This window comes from Chelmon rostratus, chromosome 4 (genome assembly GCF_017976325.1).
Source record: "Chelmon rostratus isolate fCheRos1 chromosome 4, fCheRos1.pri, whole genome shotgun sequence".
In the NCBI taxonomy this organism is placed as follows: domain Eukaryota; kingdom Metazoa; phylum Chordata; class Actinopteri; order Chaetodontiformes; family Chaetodontidae; genus Chelmon; species Chelmon rostratus.
The window spans coordinates 28558658-28565978 of NC_055661.1; positions in this window are offsets into that span (position 1 = coordinate 28558658).

The following is a 7321-nucleotide window of genomic DNA, read 5'->3' on the forward strand; positions in this document are numbered from 1 at the left end:
TGTACATACGTTTGTCATTTGTTATAATTCCAATCAAATGCTAATGTTAAATGCATTGCTCATTGAATCCTGCACAGCAACACATGACGCACTCTGTGTTAAACACATGTCGAAAGAGAAAATGAGACATCCGGGTTTAACGTGCAGCCAGCTTCTGCTTCAGGGGTATTTACTGACCATCAACAGCTGGTCCCAGTTCACACACACAACAAGAACTCTGAACGAAACCAGTTGATCCTTTAATGTGGGCTTACCAGTGGCTAACATTAGCCGTTCAGCTAAGAGTTTGGAGTTATCAGGCGTCACCTTTCGCGTCTTCAAACGCCTCACATCACCTGCAGCGGCCGAGCCAAGCGAGGATGTGCTGAACACAACGAGTCAAAACTGCTGACAAAAGGACAGACAGCTAACAAGCTGCAAAATGTCACAGAGTGATGTAGCAGTGCAATGCTAAACCTGGGACTTCAGGGAAATATTAAGAAGTCCGAATCGATGCAACAGAGCCAGAGATATCCTGCCCTTTAGTCCCGACTACAGGTCAGGCTCTGAAAACACTGGATCCCTCATTTCCCATAATGCAGCTCCATAGCATGTCCTTATTAGAGCTCCACTGCCTGGAAAATGCACATATCTTTTTAACTCCACGTCCTCAGTTTGTAACTGATGTGACTTTCTGTGTAGACGAAGCTGCTCCCACAGAAAACAGCTGTTATCAAAAATCTTAAGTAGAACATAAAAATCATAATGCAAGATTAATATAGAGGAGAACATTCATTATAAAAAACACAGAGAAAGTGAATAAACATATCAATCAATTACATAACTGTGAATATTAGCATTATTATCTCAGCCATTATTAGAATAAAAATTATTGCAGTACATTTATTATCATGGTCATTTAAAGCATTGGAGGGGGCCAATCACTTGGTAAAAATAGGTCAGTGCTGTTTTCACTCTACTCATCTAATCAGAGGCTGTTAGACCTTAAATACCAAACTAATGCATTTAACTGTGTGAGGGCAAAGAGAAGCAGCACTGATTGGTCCTCTGGGCTCTTTTTTGAGCCCAACGTGAGACAGTTCGCTGCAGCTCATTTACTCTAATCCTGAGGGTGACAGCTGTGATTTGGCTGCTTAACCTCTCCTTAATGAAAATAACTTTGAGATGATTAAGGACAAAGAGAAAACTGTGTTGTTTAAATGCACCCGATGCAGGCCAAAGCCCGTTCACTCCATTCAGACGACTTCTGGCACGCCGGACAAATTGTCGGCCATCATCCAAACTTCAGTATTTGAAATGATTTCCTCATGCAAGAACACAATGTTTTTGTTTTCTATATGCATCTATAACACAGCCCTCTGTGAAGAGGCAGAAAATTAAACGTTAATATAAAAGTAGAAAAACTTTGTCGAATCCTTGTCTGATTTCCTGCAGATGGATGGAAATCTGAAGAGTCTTATTTTCGTCCTCACTTGCATCATGGCTCATTATTCGAATTCCAAACACAATGTCAAGCTCGGAAAGCATGATGAAGATGATGGAAGTGAAGATGTCTGACAGAGAGGAAGGCCGAGGACAAAACATGCCTTTCCATCCCTCTCTGTGCCTCTTAGAGATAAAGCTGTCTGATGCTGATTTGTTCCTCTCTGCACCGTCTGAAGATGTTTTTTTTAATCTTGATGAATAAATGAAATGAGAAAGTCCTCAGTTTCACAGATCAGCCCCTTCTCATCACTGTTGCTCTGTCTGTTAAAGTAATTTCACTCTTTTGTGGAAAATAAAAACACTTCAGACAAAAATGATCCTTCCAAGCAGAGTATTTTTTCATGTGAATGTCTTATTTGTTTATATAGCCTGAGGGAGTCTTTAAGTTTTCATCGTCATTGTGTGTAATTTTGAAAGAATGGGTCATTGATTGCAGACAGAAGAAGACAAAGGCATGCTTCTCATTTCTGTCGGCTGAAATGATCGTCATCGTCTCCGGCTGTCTCGTAATAAAGCTCACTTTAGCTCATTCTGTGGGTTGAAAACACCGACTTCACCTGAATTTTTCACATTTCCAGCTGCATTTTAACAGGAAAAACTGTGAAAGAGTCTTTTGTAAATATGCTCTTTGTGGCTGCATGCATGATATCGTGCCAGGCAGACCGGCTGGTCACCACCTCAGCAGCTGATGATCCGTGTAGGAGACACAGAATGATGGAGCAGTGTTGTTAATGCATTGCAGCACAGAACGAGTTAGTTCTGCTGTTCTGTAGGACGGATGAGGCAGAAACATGTAGATTTAGTGCACCACTGTTTGTATTGTCAGCATTTCGGATGAGGGCTAATCAATATGTAGCACTAACTCCGCTACTGTTGGTTGTGGTTGAAGGAGTGTGAACTTCCCCGAATCCAACAAAATGCAGAACAGAGCCACTAATCCTAAACTCTGATAGGACCGGCTTCCACACAGCTGCTTATATTGTGTCCCATAAGCTCCTTCCAAAAGGTGTTTTCCACTCGCAGGACCACCAGCCTCTTCAGAGAGACCATCTGAGTCCAGGAAATGAGGGACAAAAGCTCTAAATTCAATAATAAAGGTTCATCTCCAGAGACTTTTGAAAGGTTATACGTTATTCTTTAAGCTCACTCGTGTTTATTGTACGTATCTCAAATGAATATGTTCTGGCTGAGATGATGGTGAAGTGTGTGCAAAATGCAAAAATGCTTCAATGTAAAGGACCAGAGCCACTAATGCATGCTGGGCAGAGCAGATAAAAGGCCAGTTATCATCTCACAGTCATCAGACTTAATAAGCATGTCATATCCATTAAGCCTTCTCTGTACGAGCACCCTCAGCCAGCTGCTCCTCAAGGTCAAAATATTTCAAAAGAGAAATGGTTAGATAAACAGAAAAATAAGACAGAAAAAAGGATCCAAAAGAACAACTAGAACAGAGCGTACGCATGTCAAGAAGGAACGCCGAGAAATCCAGCGGACTCAAAAATAAAAACTCATTTACAAAATAAGTAGAACTCAAGCTCTCTGCAGTCACCACCAAGTCTATTTCCAGTGTTCAGCCTTAGCTATAGATTTGTTAATTATTGTCTCGTTTGGAGGGAAATTGCCAGCAGCTAATCTCTGCTGTTTGCATTGTTCTGGAGGAAAAGCTATTAATTCAGTCCGTTTTGTTTCCTGTTGACGCTGTGAGCTGCGACTCTGACGTCCTGTGGAGAGCGTTTTTATCACCTTAACGTTGTGTGACTGTTTATCCAGAAAGCGCTGCAGCTGTGTCCAATGAGGATAAGTAACTGTGTCCAATAACGATCTGAATTTAAGGGATCGCCGTCCTCTGCTGCGTGACATGGAAGTGGCGTGCACGAGGTCTTTACAGTTCAGATGGATTTCATTCAGTAATGTATGTATAAATGCCTTTTGAGAATAGCCGGGGGATTAGCACAAATGCATCTGACCGGACCTTCGTTTATCTGTACAGTAGCTGTTTGTCTTCTGGAGTCCTGGTTGTCACATGAGATCCATGACAATTTCTCCTGCGTGTTGACACAGCTGTCGTCAGGCTTGTGGTCTGTGGCAGGATGCAGTGGTGCTGAGCCCACAGGCAGCATCGTCACAGTCAATATCAGCACCTATTTCTGCAATTCCAACGTTTTCAACGTTTTCATTCCAACAATTTGGGAAATGTGCATGTTCACTTTCCTGCCAAGAGTTAGATGAGAGGACTGATTCCTCTCTCCAAGTTTGGCGATGTAGGAACTGCTCGAATGGCAAGCTAACGGCTAGCACACTTTCCAACAACAGCTCCAGTGTTGTCAGTTTAGGGACTTTCTCGCTAGATTTGCCAACTTTTAAGACCCCTTTAGCAAATTTTTCTTTTCTTTAAGAGTTTAGTAACAAATCTCGTGATTCTTTCTGCAGACTTTAAGTAAGGGATAATGCCCGACGAGGTGTCCATTATCAGAAATGAATGGACGACGCGGAGGCGTGAACCGTCCGACGAGTTTCCTATCGTTTTTATTGCAAGAAATAGCCTCTCTCTGATCATTAAATGGGTATCAAGCAAGTCAGGATTATGTGCTAGGCTGACGTATTCAACGCCATCCTCGTCTGCTCACGGTTCCCCTCCCTGCCACGCCGAGCCAAACACAGCTGTATGTCACACCACACCTTTCTGACGAGGCCGAGGGGCGTCTCGGGAGACAGCGCAGATGAATATCTGATTATCTCAAGGACCGACTCAGGATACGAGGATGGTGGAAGCTGGTGTCGTTCCCACTCTTTCTGTAACGCTTCAGTATCGCCTTAAAAACAGCATTACTGCCCTTGAACACAGTGTCGCTAATGATGTTGACGTTTCTTAAGCGTCGATTAATGCCGGCGCTCAAACTCCTAAAACTGGCAACACTGTATTCTCCTCCTTCCTTAGTCGACTGGACAGATGCATAAAACAGTCGCAAAATGTCATTGAGAGTAGTGGCAGTGAGCTCTCAAAGTTGATGTCCATGTTAACGTATGTTCTGAGTTTCTGTTGCCACGGTTACCAACTAGCGTTTGAGCCAGCGCAATAATTTAGAGCCATCAGGCTATTTGACACTTCTTTTATAGGTGTCCTATAACACTTTTTAATGGACACCCTGCAGCCAATCGGAATTGAGTATTCACCCAGACCATGGTATAACTGAAAGTATTAAGTAACTGGCAGTATTCCTCAGTGAATATGCTCTCATGTTGCTGTGGCTCTCTATGCGTGTGTTCAGCCAACCAATCCCTGATTCCCATTTGCTTTTCTGGAGAGTTTACAAGAGTGAGTTTATTCTAGGATCTGGATCCTTCTAGATCTGTCTAGATCTATTCATGATGCCTCAGTTCCACAGTCTATACAGCCTTCATAAAAAGCTCCTGAAATTAATTAAAGTAAACTTGTGAATTCAAGTGTCAGAGTTTACCAGAGTTGAATTAATTTTGCCTCATTGAGCGAATCCACTGATCACTGGGTGACCAGACCTTCATGATGTGGTTAGCCTAGCTTAGCATAAAGACTGGAAACAAAGCTCCCGTATCGACATGTCATATCTGGTTTGTTCAATCCCAAAAGTGAAAATGAAAGTTTCTTTTCTGTGAGCCGTGCTGTAAGCTGCACATTGTGACTGGTGTGCAGCTGCAGTGACTTCCTGAAGTCTCGCTGCTGGTTGCCTGCAGCTACAGCTTCAGTCACTTTAGATTTATTTGTCTGTATGAATTAAACAAACAGCTGCATCATGTTACTGAGTCATCCTTAGAGGTGTTGGTCGGTGTATTTTTGACATTTGGATAGATCCCAGGTTGTATAGTAGGCCAGCTGTTTCCCCCTGCTCCCAGTCTTTATGCTAACCAGAGTCTGTGAAACCCCCAGCTGTAGCTCTGTAGTTAACACACAGTCTTAAGAGTAGCATCACTTTTCTCATCTCACTCTTGGCGAGGAAGCATGTAGCATATCTCCCAAAATCTAAACTAAGGCAGCTTCCAGTGGAGTCTGAGCTGTTTTCCAGCCATGGCCCCGCTGTGTGTTTGCTGCACAGATTTGACTTTATTTATTTATTTCAGCCAGAGAGGAGTTTTAATCTTTCGTTTGCCCAAAGCTCGAGTGATTCAGGTCACTTTGTCCTTCACAGTCTGTCCTCAGGATGAGACCATGTGTGCAGCAGTCAGGTCACAAAGATTCGGTTTGTCAATTCGTCCCACTCTTTTTTCTTTTTCTGTTTTTTTTTTGTTTGTTTGTTTTGGCTGTGCATCCCTCCCATTGCGGCTCGGTCGGACCTGCATTGAGGGACTTCTGTGCAAACACTCACACCCCCCCAGTGACACACTCCCTGCTTTCATTCTTTGGCGTTACATATGGAAGAATCATGAATGGAGGCGAGTGCGGTGGCGTGTTTGCGAGAGCCTCGGGAGAGCTGCATATGTGTGAGTAAAGTATGTGCTCGTGCTGCGATCACATGTTTTGCCAGACTCCATGGTCACTAATCCCTCTCTTTTGCCAATATTTCCACTCTATCTGGTTTCATCAGGCCGGGATTACACAGGATTAGACAACCTCCCAGAAGCTGACATGCATTCATTCATTAAAAACCCAAATGCAGATGCTCACACATCTCCAATTCAGCCAAAATCCACCAATTAGGCTTTAGAGCAAGAACATATATGATCACATGTTAGAATGCTTTTAATGCATTTATTTACATCTATCTCAGTCGTACAGGATTGTTTTTTGCCAAGACTGTGGTCTTGTGTGCTCTGTGATTATGTAATACGGTGGTACGACAGCATCAGGGTGGGAGTGGTATTGAGGATGTAGTTTAGCAACCTTAGCCTGCCCTTTACCTCGATGCAGCAGGCAATCAGCGTGCAGAGCGTGATCCGCCGACTGCCTGCTCCTGTGTGCACATAGACGAAGGTGAGGCTGAGGAGCAAACCTGTTCAGAAAGAACACAGCCAGATCTACAGAGGAGCATTTTTAAAACACACACACGCCACAATACAATCATGCCAAGTTCAATTTTCTGAAGGGGAGACCAGATGACACAGATGCTGAACAACACTGTAAAGCTGCACCCTGATCTCACAGGAAGTTCATGCCTATTATGGAATATAAAGAAATATATTTTGATGTGTTTAACTTCCCCAGCTGGGGATTAATAAAGTTGATCTTATCTTATATAGACTATATATGAGGACAGTGAACTGATGCAACCTGGACTCAGCGAGGTTGTTTTCTGTTTCCTCACAAAGCTGGGCTCTCATTGTGCTCTGCTGGGGCTCATTAAGCATCTGCCTGGGACAGATGTCATTTCAAGCAAGCTGCACACTCAATGATTGACAGGTCCGTCCTTCAATCAGACATCAGCAGAGCACTGACTGACGGCTGGATCATTGCACCACTCACTAGGCTGAGATTGGCCTTTCTTTTTTTCTCATTTACAAACAAGAGAAAATGTTTGGAAGACCTGTTTTGATATCAGAATATGCAATTTTATCTTAAATCCATGTTTTTATCCAGTCAATTGTCATATAGTGAAACTGGATTGAGTGTGCAGCTTGGTAGCTGGTCTATGAGGCTTTACTGTGAACGTTACATGTGCTTTAAGCTAAAGCTAAACACGCACTGCTTCTGAGGCTGATGGGAAAATTCACAATTATGCAGATATTAAGCCATAAACTGAAAGAATGGGAAAATTTTGACCTGATGGTGGCGCCATTTGGACGGTTAAAGAGTCACTAAAGTTGATTCAAGTCATCCTGATGAGAACATGAATGTCAAATTTCATGGCAATCCCAACAAGAG